Source organism: Artemia franciscana, chromosome 7 (assembly GCF_032884065.1).
Source record: "Artemia franciscana chromosome 7, ASM3288406v1, whole genome shotgun sequence".
Taxonomy (NCBI): Eukaryota; Metazoa; Arthropoda; class Branchiopoda; order Anostraca; family Artemiidae; genus Artemia; species Artemia franciscana.
In genome coordinates, this window is record NC_088869.1 from 32,486,537 (window position 1) to 32,507,776 (window position 21,240).

Genomic DNA, 21,240 nt, shown 5'->3' on the forward strand with positions numbered 1-21,240 from the left:
TAAAACAACATGCAACAACTGTCACGAAGAGATATTTTCAGGATAAAATAAAGTTCGCGAACAAAAATAAGCACGCAACAAGTTATATTACTTATATTATATTATATTATGCTATAATTACTTTATATTATATTACAAGTTATATTACTATATTACAAGAAAATTATACTTACATGAAGTTTTATGAAGAAGTTTTTTTTCTTCTTAAACATTAACAAGTTTTTCATACATTAAGTTTCTTGAGGTTAAAATCCACATACAACAATTTTCACGAACAAAAATTAGCATGCATCTTGTCTCGCGAAGAAAGAGCTAACTTGCAAATAGTCTTATGAAAAAAAATATAACAACAAATTAAATATCACAAAGGAATAAAACAACATGCAACAACTATCACGAAAAAAATTTATCAGGATAAAATAAATTTCACGACCAAAAATAAGCACGCAACAAGTTCCAAGAAACGATTCTGGTTTCAATTAGAGATAAAATAAATGTACACATATAAAAAAATCAACAAGTTTCATGAAAAAGAAAAAAAAATGCAAATAGTTCAACGATCAAAAATCAGCTTGCATCATTTTTCAGGAAGAAAGAAACAACAAACAAGCAACAAGTTTAAAAAAAAATATAATGATATATAAATTTCCACAAAACTATCGACATGCAACAAGTTTCAAGATGAAAAAAACATATTAATTATATTTCACATTAAAAAATCCAGAACACAACAAGTTCAATAAAAAAAGTGGTTTCACAGTGAGAAAAATCCATGTACAAGTTTTACGAAGAAAAGAATCAACATGCAAATAGTTTCATGAAGACAAAAAAAATATGACAAGTTTCTTGAAAACCAACATGCGTCCTATTTAAAAAATAAAAACATCATTATAAATTGAATTTTACGATAGAATAAGTCATCATACGAATAGTTCCACGAAGAAAATATCAAGATAAATTAAGTTTCACAAGCAATAATCAGAACACAAAAATGCACGATCAAAACTGGTTTCACGAGGAGAAAAAACAATATACACCTTCACGATGAGAAAAATCAACATGCAACTATTTTCTTGCGGAAGAAATTAATTTATAGCAAGTCTCTCGAAGACATAAATCAAGATCTAATGCAGTAAGTTTCAAGAATAAGAATCAGCAGGCATCTTATTTCGTGAAGAAATAGCCAACAAGCAACAAGTTTCACGAATATAAATGTATTGGTAAATTAAGCTTCAAGAAAGAATAAATCCACAAACAATGAGTTTTATGAAGAAAAATATAAAGAAAAATTTAGCTTATCGAACAAAAACACAACAGCACGCAACAAGATACACGAAAAAAAAACAAGTTTCACGAGAATAAAAAATTAATTTACGAGTCTCAAGAAGAGAATAATCAACATGGAACAAGTTTCATGAACACAAAAATGCCATAATTTTCTGGAGTAAAATCAAAATGCAGCAAATTTCCTGAAGAATAAAAAAAAATGTATAATGTTTCCTGAAGAAATAACCCGCATGCAACAAGTTTTAAGAGCAAAAATTAGCCTCCTTTATGTTTCACGAAGAAACATCAACATGCAACTTGATTCAAGAAGAAAAGTATCATGATAAATTAAATTTCACAAAGCATAAGCCAATATAAGACAAGTTTCACGAAGAAAAACATCAAGATAAATTAAGTTTCATGAACGGAAATCAGCACGCAACAAGTTCCACTAACAAATTCGGTTTCACAAGGAGAATAGTCATTGTAAAAGTTTCACGAAGAGAAAAGTCAACATGCAACAAGTTTCATGAAGGAGAAATAAAAACATAACATGTTTATCCAAGACATAAATAATTATAACTTAAGTTTCTTGAAAAATTAATGTAAATTAAACAAGTTTCACTAGCCACAATCAGCGTGCATCTTTTATCACGAATGAAAAATAACTGATATGCAACCAGTGTCACAAAGAAAAATATGATGATAAATAAAGTTTAAAGAAAAACAAAATCATCACACAGCAAATTCCAAGAAGAAAAATATCTAGATAAATAAAGTTTTCACAAAATAAATCAGCACGAAACAAGTTCCATGAATTGAACCAGTTTCACAAAGAAAAAAATCAACATGCGGCTTTATTTATGAAGAACTGTATCATGATTAATTCAATTTCATGAAACAACAAATCAATATAAGACAAGTTCCACGAAAAAAAATATCAAGATAAATTTAGTTTCATGAGCAAAAATCAGCACGCAAAAAGTTCCACGAACAAATTTGGTTTTACGAAGAGAAAAGTCAGTGTACAAGTTTCACGAAGAAAATTCCAAACGTTACAAGTTTCTTGAGGGAGAAATAAAAATTTAACATGCTTATCCAAGATATTAATCAGCCTAAATTAAGCTTCTTGATAAAATTATCCTATATGCAACAAGTTTCACTAGCCAAAATCAGCGTGCATCTTTTTTCACGAAAATAAAATAACTAACATACGACAATTGTCAAAAAAGAAAAATATCATTCTATATAAAGTTTTAAGAAAGAACAAAATCACCGTACAGCAAGTTTCAAGAAGAAAAATATCAAGGTAAATAAAGTTTCATGAAAAAAGCAGCAGACAACAAGTTCCAAGAATTAAACCAATCTCACGAAGAGAAAAATCAATATAAAAGTTTCTTGAGGGAAAAATTGAACATCCTACAAGTTTCATGAAGAAGAAATAAAATCACAACATGTTCCATGAAGACATTAATCAAGATACAATAGATTTCTTGAAGAAACAAAAAACATACAACAAGTTTCAGTAAGAAGAAAAAAATTATTGCAAGTTTCTGGAAAACAAAAATCAAGATACATTAGGACTTTGGAAGAAATAATCCACATGCAGCAAGTTTAATGCATCAATATCAGCATGTATTATGTCTCACAAAGAAAAAACCAACGCAAAACAAGTTTCACAAAGAAAAAAAACTGGGTAAATTAAATTTTACAAAATAATAAACCATGTTTCATGAAAAAATATAAATATAAATTGAATTTCACAAGCAAAAAAATCAGCACGTAACAAGTACCATGAGCAAAGCTGGTTTCACGATAACAAAAAATCAATATAAAAATCTTAAGAAGAAAAAAATCAACTTAAGTATGTTTCATGAAGAAGAAATGAAAATATAACGAGTTTTTCAAAGACATAAATCAAGCTAATTTTTTTGAAGAAATGATGCACATGCACCAGATTTCATGAACAGAAATCAACATGCAGCATGTTTTACAACAAAAAAAGAATTTGTAAAATCTTTAAATAAATCAGCATACAACAAGTCTCACAAAGAAAAATCAAAACATATTATGTTTAATTGTCAATAAATCTGCTTACTGCAAGATTCAGGAACCAAAGAAAAATATGACACATTTTTCACGAAGAAAAGCATCAAGATAAAATAAATTTCTTGAAAGAAAAACCAAAATGTAAGAAGTTTCACGAAGAAACAGTAAAAGTGCGGCATGTTTCACTAGGATAAAATTTGCAACGCTTTCACGAAGAAATGTATCAAGACAGAATAAATTTCATGAAAGAAAAATCAACGGACAACAATTTTCATGAAGAAAAACTAAATGTACAGCAAGTTTTACGAGGAACAAACATACAACTGGTTTCCCGAAGAAATATTCAACATACAAAATGTTTCATGAAGGAAAAACTAAAATGAAATAATTCTCATGAAGATAAAACAAAAATGAAAGAAGTTTTATTAAGAAAAATATTTACTTAGAATAAGTTTCACGAAGAAAAAATCGACATACACTGATCATATTCGGAAATTCTGAAGCAGTCAATTGATTCTAAAGAAATACGAATATTAAGCCTCCCGTTTCAGAAGCAGTAATGTCATACGGTTGGGCATTCATTTCTAAGGGTACAGGCAGTCTTGTAAAATAAACGGCTAAAATTGAAATTTATTTTAGCCAAAAAGACTGTCTAACAGCAAAGTGACTTTCTAAGATATTTTTTGGTGTAAAACAACAATTCTAGCAAAAAAGGCCGAATTACTATTGTGCATAAATCTTGAGATTTGATTCGAAAAACCATATACATATTGAGCCTTGAATTTCAGAGGCAGCAATGCCTTGCGGTTGTGCATTCGTTTTTAAAAAGTACTGGTATACCTACAAAATAAATGGCTAACACAGACATTTATTTTAGCAAGACAGACTCTACCACAGCAAAGCGATGTTTTCAGACATTTTGTGTTGTAAAACAAAAATCTAATCGAAAAAAGCCAAAGCCTATTATGTAATAATTTTGAGACAGTCAATTAATTCGAAAAAATATACCCGTATTGAGCCTTGAGTTTCAGACTGATTAATGGCTTCCGGTGGTACATTTGCTTCTAAAGGTGTAGGTAGTCCTATATTATTTACTGTTAACGTGGCAATTTAGCTTATGCAAAATAATTCTCCTACAGAAAAGTGGTGTTTTTGGCCAATTTTTCATGTAAAACGTAAATTCTAGCAAAACAAGGACAAAATGCTATTGTGTGAAAATTTTTAGATCGTCAATTGATTAATTAAACTATACCTATATAGTCAGAAGAGATAAGTCAACTGATTCAAAAATTACACACATATTGAGCCTCGAGTTTCAGAGGCAGTTATACCCTACTTTGGTGCATTTGTCAAGCAGTTCAAGGTAATAAACTGTAAAAAAGGAGTGACCCGGGTCAATAGTAACCCCAACTCTAAAAAAAAAAATTCAGAAACAAATAGATACACGAAACGAATTGAACTTATTAAGTCAGAGGCAATCTTATAGCATTTCCTGTAGTAAGATAATATAAGGATCAGTGTATTAATATTTTTCCCAAAGGCACTTAGTATTTAAGGGTTGGTCGTGTAAACTTCGGAGGGGGCTCACACGTTTGCAAATTGAACGGCTTGGGACCATTTTTAATAGTCAAAAGAGATTTAAAGGCAACAAGCCACACTGTTTCTTTTCTTAAAACAGATCCAATCGAAATTTGGAGATAGCTATTTTGTTCAAAAATGTTCAAAGTTCAAAACCCTTCCAGCCCCTGGGACAAGGGCTGCAAGCTATGCAAGTTGCCCACTCTTACCGTCTATGGTATATATAGGAAGGATGGTCGAATAAGTTATGAAGGGGGTTCATTCAATTAGAAATTGAAAGTTCCATTGCCATTTTTTAAGATTTAGCCTGCTTTTCAACCAATTGCTAATAAATAAATTGTTACCAAATAGTGTCTTAAGAAAGTTACGATTCAGAATTCATCTTTAAAGAGTTTTGACAGAAAGTTCAACTCTCAATCAACCGTCAGATACGGGATAATTTTTGTCTGTTTTACATTTTAATGTTTTTTCTTACTTTCCTTTGAAAAAGTTGTTTTTTAATTTAATTATTGATCGTTTTTCATGCCCAGGCTTAACTAAGATTAAATTAAAAAAAACAAGTTTTTTCAACTGAAAGTAAGGAGCGACATTAAAACTTAAAACGAACAAAAATTACTTTGTATATGAAAGGGGCTGCTTCCTCATCAACGCCCCTCTCTTTAAACTAAAGTTTGACTCTTTCTCTCAACTCTTCTTTTCAAAACAGTAACAAACTTTAGCGTAGAGAGCGGGGCGTTGATGAGGAAGCAGCCCCTTTCATATACGAAGTAATTTCTTTCGTTTGAACTTTTAATGTCGCTCCTTACTTTCAGTTGAAAAAACTTATTTTTTTATTTAATTTCTTAAAGTTTTTGAATCAATGCATGTTTTGATTTTGGCTCTCCGCAGAGGAATAATTAAAACGAAATGTGCATATTTTTTTTGGCTAAATGGCTTTCTCGTAATTTTGATTGAATGATTTTAAAAAAAAGAGCAGGAGAGGAACCCTAGCTGCCCTCCAATTTTTTGGTTAATTAAAAAGGCAACTAGAACTTTTAATTTCTTACGAATCTTTTTATTAGTAAAAGATATAATTTTGTCCCAATTCAATAAGAATGAGCCCTGAATCGTAAAAGCCGTAGAATAAATAGTTGACATTACTAAAAATACTTTAGCGTAAAGATCGAGGTATTAGGAGGAGGTAAGCTCCTCATATGGGTAATAATTTCTGTTTGTTTTAAGTTTTAATGCTGGTCCTTACTTCCAGCTGAAAAAAACTCTTTCATATTTATTTTTTCATTGTTTTTTTTTATGTAAAGCTAGTAAATCCCGCGCTCCCTGCATCGAAACTTTCTTCCCCCATGACAAATTCCTTGATGGAAAGCTCCCCCAGCATATCCTACTCTTCTTAACCCCTCCCCCAACCAAAAAATCCTCCTGAAAACGCCTTTACACTTCCCAATAACCATTACTATATGTAAGCACTGGTCAAAGTTTGTAACTTGTAGCCCCTCCCACGGGGACTGTGGGGGAATAAGTCGTCCCCAAAGACATAGTTATAAGGTTTTTCGACTACGCTGAATAAAATGGCCACCTCAGAATTTTGATTTGTTGACTCTGGGAAAGTAATTAGCGTGGGAGGGGGCCCAGGTGCCCTCCAAATTTTTTGGTCACTTAAAAAGGGCACTAGAACTTTTTATTTCTGTTAGAATGAGCCCTCTCGCAACATTCTAGGACAACTGGGTCGATCCAATCACCCCTGGGAAAAAAAACAAAAAAAAGAAACAAAAAAACAACAAATAAACACGCATTGATGCTCTGCCTTCTGGCAAAAAATACAAAATTCCACGTTTTTGTAGATAGGAGCTTGAAACTTCTACAGTAGGGTTCTCTGATACGCTGAATCGGATGGTGTAATTTTCGTATATTCTATGACTTTTAGGGGCTGTTTCTTCCTATTTTCTAAAATAAGGCATATTTTCTCGTAACTTTTGATGGGTAATACTAAACTTGATGAGACTTATATATTTGAAATCATAATTAAAATACGATTCTTTTGATGTAGCTATTGGTATCAAAATTCCATTTCTTAGAGATTTGGTTACTATTGAGCCGGGTCGCTCCTTACTAAAGTTCGTTACCACAAACTGTTTGATATGACGCGGGCTACAATCTCAATCACCATACGATTATTGCTGTTAAAGTGTATGTAACAATGATTATAAATTGGTTGGTAGCTTTCCGTTTTTTCAATTTTCTGCTTGAAAATTCAAATATTGGATTGTAAGTAAAGTTTTGGACAATATCTTATGATTCTATCGGAAATTTTGAGGGAGGAGGTACACCCCACTACCCTTCCTGCTGATACCGCCTTGGGTACAGTTATTGCTATTCATTGATAGTGATGCCCCAGCATAGATTTTGGTAATAATTTCAAAAATTGTAAATTAAGCCTGAGTGTTAACGATTGGGGAGTGGTAGGGCCACTCCCGCCTTAACTAATTTATATGTGTATGTGTACAGACATGAAGATAATATATACTAGTTTCTTTTACATTATGCCAGTCCTGGATGAACTTCACTGAGGTGAGGATGCTGGGACTGTTTTGAAATATTTTTAGTTTTATTGATTTTACCCTGTTGTAAGTTTTTTCTTCTTATAAATTCATGTCTTGCTGAGGACCGCCCTTGGACATAGGGCCAAAATGTTCATTCTAATTTGTTTCCCACTGTATTGCAAAATTCTACATTGTTTTTCTTGTTTTTAGTGTTTTTTTTACGTGTTTCTTTACCTTCACTTGAAATTTCTTATTTTGTAATTTAACTTGTCTGAAAGGTTTTTCTTCTTATTGGCCTTAAGTGTTAAAAACTTTTTGTCCCTTAGGATGAACATGTAGGCCTTTGAATCTTAGAGACGGGTAGATATTTATGCGTTTGGTTTGATATTATTGGAAATAGGTCGACGATCTACTACTGATGGAATATTCGATGAATATAGACCCCCGTTTTATGATGTAGTCCTGCCCTACCTGTCTTTTGATGATATGAAGAAAGTGGTTTGTATTGACAAATACCGTCCAGAAATTTTGACTAGATGGTCAAAATGTGAGGTAAGCTTTATTCTTCTTTTTGTGGGGGCATTGACACAGGCTATGTATTCCAGTTGTATATAGTTGTATTTTGGTAAGCCATTAGAACAGTATTATAATTCGTAAAAACTATATTACGACAAACACAAAAACCAATAATACATAAATTTTATTGAATGTTTATGATCTGGGTGTTGATATTTGGAATCAATTCCAGAGAGCGTTTGGTTGTCTGAAAACCTTACGTTATTTAAAGGAATAATAAAACATTATTTTTTGAAAATGTAAATTTATGCCTTTTTTATGGCACTTGGTATTGACCAAGTGACATATAGCGATCGCAAATTCTGTCGGTCTTTCTGTCGGTCTGTCGGTCTGTCTGCACAGGTTTTACTACTTTAGGCACTTACAGGTAAGCTAGGACGATAAAATTTGGCATGCGTATCAGGGACCCAACCAAATTAAAATAGAAATAGTCGTTTTCCCGATTTGACCGTCTGGGGGGGTGTTAGTAGGGGGGACCGGTTAATTTAAAAAAAATAGACAAAATGAAGTATTTTCAACTTAGGAACGGGTGATGGGATCCTAATGAAATTTGATGTTTGGAAGGATATTTTGTCTCAGAGCTCTTATATTAAATCCCTACCAGATTTGGTTACATTGGGGGGAGTTGGTGGGGGAACCAAAAATCTTAGAAAACGCTTAGAATGGAGGGATCGGGATGAAACTTGGTGGGGAAAATAATCAGAAGTCCTAGATACGTGATTGACATAACCAGAACGGATTTGCTCTGTTTGGGGGAGTTGGGAGGGGGGTAATTCTGAAGGATTAGTAAAAATGAGATATTTTTAACCTAGGAAGGAGTGATCGAATCTTAATGATATTTTATTTTTGGAAGGATATCATGTCTCACAGCTCTTATTTTAAATCCCGACCGGATCCGGTGACATTGGGGGAGTTCGGGGGGGGGGCTAAAATCTTGGAAAACGCTTAGAGTGGAGGGATCGGGATGACACTTTGTGGTAAAAATAATCGTAAGCCCTAGATACGTGATTGTAATAACCGGAACGGATCTGCTCTCTTTGGGGGAGTTGGGGGAAGAGTGTTAAATCTGAAAAACTATAAAAAAATTAGGTATTTTTAGCTTACGAAGGGGTAATCGGATCTTAATGAAATTCTATGTTTAGAAGGATATCGTGTCTCAGAGGTTTTATCTTAAATCCCGACCGGATCCAGTGAAGGGGAAGTTGGGGGGCAGAACCTAAAATCTTGGAAAACGTCTAGTGTGGAGGGATCAGGATGAAACTTGGTGGATAGAATAAGCCCAAGTCCAAGATAGGTGACTGACATAACCGGATCGGATCCACTCTCTTTGGTGGAGTTGGGGGTGGGGAGTAATTCGAAAAAATTAGAGAAAATGAGGTATTTGTAACGTACGAACGGGTGATCAGATCTTAGTGATATTTGATATCTAGAAGGATCTTGTCCTTTAGAACTGTTATTTTAAATCATGAGCAGATCCAGTGATGTTGAAGGGAGTTGTAGGGGAAACCAAAATTCTTGGAAAACGTGAAAATCGAAGTATCTTACGAATGGGTGATCGGATCTTAATGAAACTTGATATATAGAAGAATCTCATGTCTCAGATATTCCATTTTCAATTCGGATTGGATCCGGGGACATAGAGGGTTGTAGGAGGAAAACAGAAATCTTGGAAACCGGAAATCTTGGAAAACAGAAATCTTGGAAAACCCTTAGGGTGGAGAGATCGGAAAGAAACTTGATGGGAAGAATAAGCACAGGTTATAGATACGAGATTGACATAATAGGTATGGATCCGTTCTCTTTGAGGGAGCTGGGGGTTGTTAATTTGAAAAAATCAGAAAAACTGAGGTATTTTTAACCGAAGAACGGGTGACTTGGTCTTAATGAAATTTGACATTTAGAAGTAACTAATGTCTCAGAGCTCAAATTTCAAATCCTTACCAGATCTCTTGACATTGGGGAAGTAGGAGGGGAAAGCATAAATCTTGGAAAACGCATAAAATTGTTGTAGATACGTGATTGACGTAACCGGACTGGATCAGTTCTCTTTGGTGGATTTCGGTGGTGGGATTCAGTACTTTGGCGAGTTTGGTGCTTCTGGACATGCTAAGACGATGAAAATTGGTAGGCTTGTTAGGGAGCTGAACAAATTAACTTGATAAAGTCGTTTTCTTCGATTCGATCATCTGGGGGGATGAAGGGAGAGGAAAAATTAGAAACATTGAGGTGTTTTTAACTTACGAGTGGTTGATCGGATCTAAATTAATTTTGATATGTAGAAGGACCTCGTGACTCAGAGCTCTTTTTTTAAATCCCGACTGTCATTAAGCTTCTGATTTTCCTTTTAAGGTAATCTATTGATTCTTAGAATTTTGCTAGAGCTCATACCATATGAGCTCTTAGCTCTTCCGACTTCGTCACATGTGCCATATTAGCTTTTAGCTCTTGTATAAGATGATAGATGTTTATTTAGAGATTGCATAGTGTTTTGTCTTTTTTTCGTTTCTTTTTGTGTATGTTTTTGATTTTGAATGAATTGTTATCATTTATATGTTATTGTTTTGTTACCGAACAGGGCCCTAATTGAGCAGGTCCCTAAATTGAGCGGCATATTGTTGATTGTAATTACAATTTTAGTAGTTTTTTTTAGAAGAAATAAACGCATGTCTACTTACCCACCTATATATGTATATATAAAGCAGTGGGTATTTTGATCTCCGTTGGTGCTTGAAAATAAATGAACGAAAAACCAAGATTAAAAAGCACTAAAGTGGCCATGCAAGATGTATTCAAAGATGTTCTTTTTAATTATCTTTTGGATCCGTCTATAAGTGTTTTTATTTTTTTATCTTTTTGTTTAAGTTCTTTGTTCTTTCCAATTTTCATCATTTTGATGTTCTTAATTCCTTTGATTGCCCTAATAAAATTGTTTGCAACCGTAATTAAAAAGTCAGCTTTTCCTTTCCAATTTTTTATTTCTTCATTTTTTGCTGCCTTCAATATATAATACTCTTAGGTTTGATTCTTATGTAGAATACTTTTAACTTCAGATCTTATCTGGCCTTTCCCAAATTATGAAAGAATGTTTGCATCAAAATCCAAATGCACGGTTGCCAATACTTCGAGTGAAGAAGTCCTTACTACGTTTGGCTACTTGAGATTACGACGATGATGTAAATACGACAGTGCCTAACTCATTGGCTGGTTCGTTGGAAAGTTCAAAAAGTTAAAATCTTGTCTAAATTAGTTTTTTGCCAGTTGCCTTTATTACGTAGTAACGCCCACTTATTTAATGCGTGCTTGGACGTTCATATTCTAATGTCCACGTTAGTACCTTAGCAATAATGTTTAACCTGTGATTATAATTATCTTTAAAAATATGATTTGAGCAATTATTCTTAACCCTTTCATTAATGTGTTTTAATTTGACTTTGAGTTTTTTTCTGAAATTACAACTTTTTGTAAATCAGGTTTGTCTCTTTAATCCGCCATTTAATACGTGAGTGTTATTTTTGTTTCAAAAATTTTTGACTTTACTTGGTCTATTAACGTATCCTTTTTAAAATATCCTTTTTTCATCATTTTTTTCTTTTAATTTTTCTTATTTTAAACGTTACAACTCTTTCCTTTCTCTAGTTTTATTTTCGACTTTTTTCGAAAACAACTAATCTTCTTTTTGCAAGCAACATTTTCCTGTTCAACAGTATTTTAAAACCTCTTTTTGAAAAATGAAAGAGAAGTTTTAGTTCAAACATTTTCCCCATTCATTGCACGCTTTTATTTGTCCGTCATTTTGTTTTTCTTTTGAAAAAAAAACTTTCTTTTGCTTGTAACAATTTTTTTTGGAATTTCGCATTTTATTACTTATATACCTTTTTTTGAAATATGAAACTTTTTTCTCTTACTTTCAACTTTTTCGAAACAAATGAAATAGTTTGATCCAAATACCATCCCTTACTTTCTTGTTTTTTACTATGAACTTTTTTCGAGATGATTATATTTTCACCTCAAATGTCGTTCATTTATATATTTTATTTAACAGGTTTTTTCTTAATGTTTAGTTGTTCTTACATTGAATAGTAATTCTGTTCTGTTTTAAATAAGTAATACTGGGATAGACCTCTAGAAGAGACTGTTGAATAAAGGCCATAGTTCTATAAAATTAACAGGTTCCTTTGTTTATTTTAGATGTAATTAGTTCATTCAAGAGACAAGAACCCCTAAAATAATAGAGTCAAAGGATTAATGGAGTAAATTAAGAGAGTAATAATAAAATAAATATTAAAATAAAACAGAACAAATAAAATTGATATTAAAATAGATGAGTAGACTAATTGATAATGTAAAAAGAATGAAGTTGGAAAAACTGAAACGAAATGATAGGAATAGATTTTAAAGAAACGGAAGAGAAGGTTAAATAAGGATTATTAATTTAGATATTATCTAACTAAACAAAGAGGATAGCTATCGATCTAATAGAATTATAAAATCAATGATGTACTAGATGGGATATCCTTTATTTTTCTTGATAAAAAATATATTTTGTAGCCTCATTGAATAGAGACTTTTCTATCAAATTAATAAATATAAGGATAAGATAATAGTAGAAGTGAAAGTTATAAAAAAGTAAGGTAATTTAATTTGCCCCAAAATATAACAGAATAGATCAAAGTGTCTTTTGTATCTTTCTTTTACCTGATAGATTCAAGAGGATAGCTCTTAATCTTACAGAATTAACATATTGTGAGGGAAACAGCCATGGTCCAGGACAATTCAAGGTAAAAAAAAAAAAATGATTGTTGAGACAGGAGGTGAAAAATAATATGGATCTGGCAAGGGAAAGGGTTAAGGTGTCATTTTTATGCTTGTCAATACTTCTGCTAATTGTATGATACTCTTGGTATACAATAGATTAGTATTATTGTTCTTTTCTCTTTTTCAACTAATGGGATACAGGATGGTTTACAGGATAAGGATTAGTAGGATGGATAATGGATAATAGGATACAGGATGGTTAATAGGATGAGGTTTACGGGATGCAAATTTCCAGTCATTATTTTATAGAATTACAAAGAGCAGTTACTATACAATTTGGAATAATTGCCAAAATAAGCCTTTAAGAATCCAACTTAGTCATACATGTTCAATGTAGCCACGTTTTAATCAAGCCATACTCATTTAGCTAAGTGTGGAATCTAGCCCATTTTTGCTAAATATGTCAGTGAGGGAAACAGTCATGGTCCATGACTATTCAACGTAAAAAAAAAAACCTTTAGTCAAGGTTAAAAAAAAGGAAGAACCTTCATAATTAAACAAAATATATAATTGAACGACATTTGATTGTTAAGAGATGAGGAGAAAAATAATTAATATGGATCTGGCGAGGGAAAGGGTAAGAGTGTCATTTTTATGATTGTCAATACTTCTGCTGAGTGTATGATTCTTTTGGTATACAATAAATTAGTACTATTGTTCTTTTCTCTTTTTCAACTAGTAAGGTTTATAGGATGTAACGTTCCAATCACTATTTTATAGAATTACAAAGAGCAGTTACTACACAATTTGGAATAATTGCCAAAATAAGCCTTTAAGAATCTACCTTAGTCATATATGTTCAATGTAGCTACGTTTTAGTCAAGGCATACTCATTTCGCTAAGTGCGGAATCTAGCCCATTTTAGCTAAAAACGCATTGAAGTTTGACAGCTTGGGAATACTACCTTCTGAGAGATACGGCTAGTTCCTTGTAGTGTTCCCCAGAAAAGCAATGAATTTAATTGTATAAATAACCAGACATTTGCTGAATCAAGTTTTCATATCTTATTTTAGTTTGCTCAGAAAAATATTAGAACTCCGAATTTTCAAAACTATCGGGTTTTGCAAAGTTTTATTTATACTAGGTAACGCTGTACCGACAGTGGCCCTAGTAGTTATTCCGTTTCTTATCTGATTCTGTACTCTTCAATGCTAGAGTGAATCTCGACAATTTAATTTTCCAAGATTCTATTTTACTTCGAATTGACTACAACCTCATTGTTCAGTTCCATTATTCAGCCTCTCCTTTTTATTTTTTAATATTTGAGTAGGCTAACCCCATGTCCTGTTAAATGAATTTCAGTTTTACGGCCTGCGTCCTTATTAAAAATATTGCAAACTTCTAATAACTTCTAGAAAAGATGGATTCGCTTTGGCCTCTTATGTGCTACCTTAAGGAATTTGCTAAACATGAGCAAAAAACAGTGATATTGTCAACTCATCAACCTTCATCTCAAATATTTCATGTTTTTGGTATACATTGCATTTAACAGAGCTGCATTTAAGCAGCGCATTTAAATGCACTGCATTTAACAGAGGCAAGAAAGAAAATATTCGATGGTTTAGAGAGAGTGTCTGGCAGTTGCAGTTTTCACTGGATATTTTTGCTGGCTAAAAATGTTACCTTACGCGTAGATAAAAATTACTAATTTGACTATATACTATGCAAAATACTTCAGAGAGAGTGAAAAGATGAGTGTTCAGCTCGTAAGCGTATTCCTCTAATCTTATATATAAAAAGCATGTATATTTTTTCAGGGGTGGCCGTATCGAGGCAATGGACCTAGAAGATCGGGAGAAGGCTCATTCAAACAAATTTATAGAAGGCTAATGTACTTTTATCAAGTGATTAAAAATATTAAGGGGAGGGGGCAACTAGGCCCCGCTCCAACACCTCTTTTTCAAAAGACGTTCGACCAAAGCTTTAAGATCACTTGGTATATATTGAATTTTTCAATTTTGTTTTTTTTGTTTAACCACGAAGATTTACGCGTTGCGACTAGCATTAATAATAAAAAAAAGTAAAAGACCAAGTGCTTTTACACACTCTTCGGAATAAAATGTATCTCTGTATTTCTGAATAAATATTTCCTTTGAAAATACAACATTAAAACATTTAGGGTAAGTCGTCACTTCTCGCAATACCACAATTATACACAACTATCACATTTTTCATAGTAGCTTCGATCCACACCTAGAGCCAGTTCCAATTCGATTTGCAGTAGTGCACCAATATGGTTCAGTTTTTTAATATATTAAAGTAACACGATGGGACCTTGTAGTGTCAGGTCCTATTCATTTTTCTTGTTTTATTTTGAAAAGAATTAGCCGTTAGAATATTGAAAATGTCCTCTGGGGGGTGATTTTATTTTTACATTATTTTATTATTTAATAGTTTTTATTTTATCCCTTGTTGTTTATTTTAGCATTTTTTTCTATTTTTTACAGTATTAATATGAGTATTTTCCAGATTTTCATGTTTTTACTTGTTCAAAGAAGTGAAATCAATCGTTTTTTACTCTTTTCAAAGAAACGCAACAAAATTGAGTAGAAAAAATGGCAGGAGATAGCAGAGTTATGAAAGCAGGGAACGACAAAGTTTACCTCATGGATTACGAGGGGGTTGACCCCAAAGGTAAAATTAATGGAAATTTCGAAGTTGTAAACGAAACAGTTGACTAAAAATTTTGTTGAGTATCATAGGGGTCAGAGGACGGCTGGGATGCAGAAAATAAGCCAGTAGGAAAGCTTATCGTCACCCGGTAGCTTTTGATATTTAAAAAGGAACCAATAACTTCCAATTCAATCGAATTATCCCCCTCCCAAGTTTCTAAGATATTCCCTTCCGTTTGCAGAAAAAATTCCTTTTCTGACCCTTTTTTTAAATGCATGTTGAGTGGAGTCAATAGATTCATTCTAGAACTCGTTTTGCCCCTCTAAACGAGAACTCTTCTAGAGAGCTCGTAGAACTCGTTTTGTCTCGTTTCATTTAAGTCTTAGACCAATTCAGCCATTTTTTGTAATTATACATATTGATGCATACCCTACAATCTAGAGAGGCAATCTAAAATTTAGATTAACTTTAGCTGTCTGCCATGTTATATTCGTGATTTGTGTATATATTTATTAGAGTTAATTCTTCATTTACTGTTTAATTGCAAAATAGTATAACGTTTTACAGCTTATCGATATGATGTCGTAATTGATACTTAGTTGAAACCATAAGAAAAAGAGAGATAATCTCTTATGTTTTAGCCTCCTTTTAGGCTGCACTTTGAGAGGAAGCAGTGCTTATTTTTATTTTCCCTCCGGATTGGGGTCTTCTTAGTCTTATGTTTCATTTAAGTCTTAGACCAGTTCAGCCATTTTTTGTAATTATACATATTGATGCATACCCTACAATCTAGAGGGGCAATCTTTATACTAATTGAAGCTTAGAATACTTATCTTAATGCTGGAAGTGCCGCTGTTTACAGAGTCCAAGCAAGATTTTTAATGGCATATAATAAAAATATATTTGGAAAAGATCAACCATATCTTGCATGACGAAACAAAATCTTATGGAGGGGGACTTAGATGTTTTTTGTGTAGGTGTCAGTTGTGTTTAATACAGTTGCATGGAAATCGATATCTTCATTGAACATGGCCTAAGAACTAAACACAGGAAAACTCGTAAGACATGATAGATTTCTGCTGATATGTTCCAATACCTTATAAAGCCTGCATCATTCTATTTAATGCTGCTGTATTATACTTTTGCATATTGATATGTTAAACTTTCCCTAAAAATTTTTACTGGGATGTCATGAGAGAATACCTTTCTAGACGTGTTTTATAAACTCATTAGCGCTTTTTTGCTTGAGTTAATAAATTAAATATTTACCACATCAGTAAACTTTTATATTTTTAAATGAATACAGGAGTTCCTAATCTATTACTTTGTTTTAACTTAGATAGATATCTTTTTTTTTAGTTCTAGACTTAATGACTTCTAGATGTAATCTTGCACTTAATTCTGCACCAGTAATTTTACTCAGTTGTTAATTTCGAATCCATTCATTCTGGGAAAGGGAGAGGCTCAAAGAGAACTAGGTTAAAGCACCACGATTAACCCTCAATTATAGAGCGATAATTCTTGCTAGTATTGGAAAGTTTTAGCATCTCCCACCCCTTAGTTGTTTAACTAGAACCAGGGCTAGTTTCCCTGCTAGATTTTATATGGAATACGCTTCCAAAGAGTATTTGGGTGGTTGAACACCTTGGGTTATTTTAACCATTTAAAAAAAAATATTTTTTAGGAAAATTTTCATAGCTTTATTCACTTATTGTAATTAACACGGTTCCTATTATTATTAGTATTATTATTATTATTATGGTATAATGGTTGATGAGAGATTGGTTATAGTTTCATTTTGCTTATGAAATCTATTTATTTTTATTTAATTTAATTTTTTTGTTAATTTGATTAATTCTTTTTTTTTAAATGTAAGTACCCACCCATTCACAAGTGTTTTTTTGTATCTTTTTCGGGAGGTTATTGGTAAATTAGATATTATGTTTTTGTGTGTAAATAAAACAGAAATTGAATTGAAAAAAAATGAATTAAAAAAGATTGAATTCTTATTATATTTACATGTTATTTTCGGTTTTTTTTCTAGGTATGTTTGCTTTTCAGAAATAATAACCTAAGACATCGTCAAGATAATAATGCGCAAAAAAGAATTTAATATTAGTTTTGCTTTGTTTTCTTTGTCGTTAATTTAAGAAATTGGGGATTTTTGGTTTTTGTAAGTTTAATAAATTCATTTATTTATATAGCCTAATAAAAGGGAAAGTCTGTATGTTTAATAATTGATTTTATGCTCCTTGAGATCAGACTTAAACTGCTGTATGTAGCCAACTCAAAAACACGATTTTATTCGAAAATCCTTTGGAGGTTATATTCAAATTTCTTTTAGGCAGAGGCAAGAATCAGTTTTCGGGTCAGGATCTGCGTTTTTGTTTCAAAGTTAAAAAGCCTTCAAATGTTTTGGAACAAAATATTGAAAACGCTAATTTTCTAATAAAAAATAAAAAAAAAATGTGAGAAAACAGTATTTACAATATTCCACAATAAGGTCTTAACACACACTAATGGTCTCAAAACAGATTAAACTTGAACGACCAATAGGAGCCAACGATGTCACCCACCTTTGGCCCTCACCAGGGGTGCAGCCAAAGGGACGAGGAAGAGAAGATAAATCCCTCACCCCAAATTTCCAAGACAACTTCGAATTTAGTTTGTTTTTTGTTTAATCTAGTTTATGTGTCTTCTTTTGTCGGCACATTGGACAATTTTGTCGGCACATTCCCTATAACCCAACTGCCATCCCGAGCGCGGTCCTGGCCCCCAATTCAAACAATAAGGTAACAATAAGGTTCTACGTTAAGATTCTATGACTTTTAGGGGGTGTTTCCCCCTATTTTCTAAAATGAGGCAAATTTTCTCAGGCTCGTAACTTTCGATGGGTATAACTGGTCTTGATGAAACTTATATATTTAAAATCAACATTAAAATGCGATTCTTTTGATGTAACTATTGGTATCAAAATTCCATTTTATAGAGTTTCGGTTGCTATTGAGCCGGGTCGCTTCTTACTACAGTTCGTTACCACGAACTGTTTGATTGGTTATATTTTCCAGCAGATGACTTTTTATTTTCTCCAGCTGGGCTTCAGTTGTAGCTAATTGTTTGTAAATCGGGGCGATACTTGAAGACACCGAGTTAGACCATAATTTATCTCTTGCTTTCAGGGCTTAAAAGGTCTTGGAAAAAGTTTGATAAATTTGTGTGGTATTAACAAGTTTTTGTGCCACTTTGTATTTACGAAGTGACATATAGTGATCATAAATTTTGTCGGTCTGTCTGTCTGTCTTTCCCTGTTTTACTAGTTTAGGCCCTTCCAGATAAGCTAGGACGATGAGATTTGGCAGGCGTATCAGGAACCAGACTAGATTAAATTAGAAATAGTCGTTTCCCCAATTTGATCATTTGTGGGGAGTGGGGAGAAGGTTAATTCGAAAAAAAAGACCGGGATGAAACTTGGTGGTAAAAATGAGCACAAATCCCAGATACGTGATTGACATATTCGGAACGGGTCCGCTCTCTTTGGAGAAGTTGGGGGGAGGGTTAATTCTGAAAAATGAGAAAAATCAGTACCAGACAAGATTAAATTAGAAATAGTCATTTATCCGATTCGACCGTCTGTGGGGGGGGGGGGGGGGTGGAGTGACGGTTAATTCGAAAAAATGAGGTGTTTTTAAGTTTCGAAGGAGTGATCGAATCTTAATGAAATCTCATATTTAGAAGGATCTTGCAACTCAGATCTTTCATTTTAGATGTGGCTGAATCCAGTTTAATTGGGGAGAGTTGTGGGGGGGGGGGGGGGGTATCAGAAATCTTGGAAAACGCTCAGAGTGGAGAGGTCAGGATGAAATTTTGTGGCAAGAATAAGCACACATCTAAGATACGTGACTGACATAACTGGACCGGATCCGCACTCTTTGGGAGAGTTGGGGGGGAGTAATTCGGAAAAATTAAAAATGAGGTATTTGTAATTTATGGACGGGTAATCATATCTTAATGGAACTTGATATTTAGAAGAATCTTGTGCTTCAGCACTCTTATTACAAATCCCAACCAGATCCGGTGAGAGTAGGCGGAGGTGGAGGGGGAAACCGAAAATCTTGGAAAATGATTAAGAGTGAAGAGATCGGGATGAAACTTGGTGGGTAGAATAAGCAAATATCGTAGATACGTGATTGACGTAACCGGACTGGATTCGCTCTCTTTGGGGGAGTTGGGGGGGAGGGTTAACTCTGAAAAATTAGAAAAAGTGAGGTATTTTTAACTTAGGAAAGAGTCATCAGATATCAATGAAATTTGATGTTTGGAAGGATATCGTGTCTCATAGCTCTTATTTTAAATTCCGACCGGATCTGGTGACATTGGGGGGAAGATGGGAGGTGAAACCTAAAATCATGGAAAACGCTTAGAGTGGGGGGATCGGAATGAAACTTGGTGGTAAAAATAATCTTAAGTCCTAGATATGAGATTGGCGTAACTGGAACGGATCTGCTCTCTTCAGGGGAGTTGGGAGGAGGAGGGTTAATTCTGAAAAATAAAAAAATAAGGTATTTTCAACTTACGAAGGAGAGATTGGATCTTATTGAAATTTGATATTTGGAAGGATATCATGTCTCGGAGCTCTTATTTTAAATCTCGACCGGATCCGGTGAAGAGGAAGTTGGGGGGAGACCTAAAATCTTGGAAAACGCTTGGAGTATAGGGGTCGGGGTGAAACTTGGTGGTAAAAATAAGTACAAGTCCTAGAAACGGCATTTACATAGCCGGAACGGATCTGCTCTCTTTGCGGGAGTTGGGGGGGGGGGGGGGTAATTCTAAACAAATAGTCAAAGTTAAGTATTTTAACTTATGAAAGAGTGATCGTACCTTAATGAAATTTCATATTTAGAAGGATCTCGAAACCCAGATCTCTCATTTTAAATCCCTACCAGATCCAGTGTCATTTGGGGGGGGGGGCAGGAAATATTGGAAAACGCTTAAAGCGGAGAGATCAGGATGAAACTTGGTGGAAAGAATAAGCACAAGTCCAAGATAGGTGACTGACATAACCGGCTCGGATCCGCTCTCTTTGGTGGAGTTGGGGGGGAGGGGGGTAATTCGGTAAAATCAGAAAAAATGAGGTATTTGTAACTTGCGAACGGGTGTTCAGATCTTAATGAAATTTGATATCTAGAAGGATCTTGTGCTTTAAAACTATCATTTTAAATCTCGACCAGATCCGATGACATTGAAGGGAGCTGGAGGGGGAAACCTGAATTCTTGGAAAACGTGAAAATCGAGGTATCTTACGAATTGGTGATCGGATCTTAATGAAACTATATATACAGAAGAATCTTATGTCTCAGATAATCTATTTTCAATTAGAATTGGATCCAAGGACATAGAGGGCTGGAGGGAAAAACAGAAACCTTGGAAACCGGAAGTCTTGGAAAACGCTTAGAGTGGAGAGATGGAGATACAACTTGATGGGAAGAATAAGAACAAGCTATAGATACGAGACTGACATTATTGGTACGGATCCATTCTCTTTGGGGGAGCTGGAAGTTGTTAATTTGGAAAAATTAGAAAAATTGAGGTGTTTTTAACTTAAGAATGGGTGACCGGATCTTAATAAAATCTGATAATTAGGAGAAACTCATGTCTCAGAGCTCTTCTTTCAAATCCCGACCAGATCTGTTGACATTGGGGGGGGGTGGAGGGGGAAACCGGAAATCTTGGAAAACGCTTATAAACGCAGTAGATACGTAATTGACGTAACCGGAATTGGATCCGCTTTCTTTGGGGGAGTTAGGTG